Source organism: Mandrillus leucophaeus, unplaced genomic scaffold (genome assembly GCF_000951045.1).
Source record: "Mandrillus leucophaeus isolate KB7577 unplaced genomic scaffold, Mleu.le_1.0 Scaffold6, whole genome shotgun sequence".
NCBI lineage: Eukaryota > Metazoa > Chordata > Mammalia > Primates > Cercopithecidae > Mandrillus > Mandrillus leucophaeus.
Genome location: NW_012106474.1, coordinates 1,861,408 through 1,862,590, shown reverse-complemented (window position 1 = coordinate 1,862,590; position 1,183 = coordinate 1,861,408). Strand labels below are relative to the sequence as shown.

At 45.6% G+C, this 1,183-nt stretch overlaps 1 protein-coding gene across 1 annotated transcript in view; it reads right to left on the bottom strand.

Annotated features, from left to right (window-relative positions):
- Positions 1-1,183, bottom strand: part of WDR27 (WD repeat domain 27) — a 150,294-nt gene that overhangs the window by 5,470 nt on the left and 143,641 nt on the right.

The window sequence follows — 1,183 nt, the reverse complement described above, 5'->3', positions numbered from 1 at the left end:
GGCTAAGTTTTTCTATTTTTTAGTAGAGACGGGGTTTCACTGTGTTAGCCAGGATGGTCGTGATCTCCTGACCTCATGATCCGCCTGCCTCAGCCTCCCAAAGTGCTGGGATTACAGGCGTGAGCCACTGCGCCCGGCCCCTATTTGTTTCTTTTATTCATTAATCTCAAGGGCAATAGAGACCTACCCAACCTTTTTCTCACTGAAAAGTTTCCAGTATTCAAAAAAATTCAGTCAGGTGGAAAGACATTCTGATGCCAAATACTCAAGTGTCAAGACAGCTAACATCTGACTCCCCCATAAATCACTCCCCCTCTCCCCGCTGCCACCCTGCTGGGTCTAGCTTTGGCACTTTTCATCTTTCTTTCTTTCCTGACCATCCCTCCATCTCGCTGCCCAAATGCCGTTCAAAGGATTATAAAAGAACACGACAACTCAAAACTATATGTTTTAAAAGTGCAGAAGAGGTGATGGCACAAATATTATCAAGAAAATCAGGTCCTTTACAGTGCACATGGCACAGTCTCATGGGAAGAATGAAGCATCATGAAGATGTACGGCTCAGTATTGTTTGTAATAGGGAACGAAAGCATAAATTCAAATTCCCATCTGGAGCAGACTGAAAAGATAAATCAGGGCCAAGGATGGAATTCAGCGGTGATGCTGATGGAAGCTCTGGTCCATGACAGCACAGGATGCACTTACTCATTTTCAATATTCAATATTATTCAATATACAGCAGCAGTAGCGCGAGTGCCAGGCACAGCAACATGCCCTGAACCACAGTGATACGTTGTTTAGTGGAGAAGAGCAGGGTCACAAGACACATGTGGAGTGCCGTTCCGCCTGATCACACGCGCTAGGCCAGAGCACACAGTCACACAATGACGCTATTCTCTGAATCAAAGCCTCAGTCTTAAAGAGACAAAATGAAATTATTCCCAAACACTGGAGTTTAATACCTGATATTTATTTTATTTTATTTTTTTGAGACAGAGTCTCGTTTTGTTGCCCAGGCTGGAGTGCAGTGGCGTGATCTCGACTCACTGCAACCTCCGCCTCCCGGGTTCAAGCAATTCTCCTGCCTCAGCCTCCTGAGTAGCTGGGATTATAGGCGCCCACCACCATGGCCGGCTCATTTTTGTATTTTTTAATAGAGACGGGGTTTCGCCATGTTGGCCAG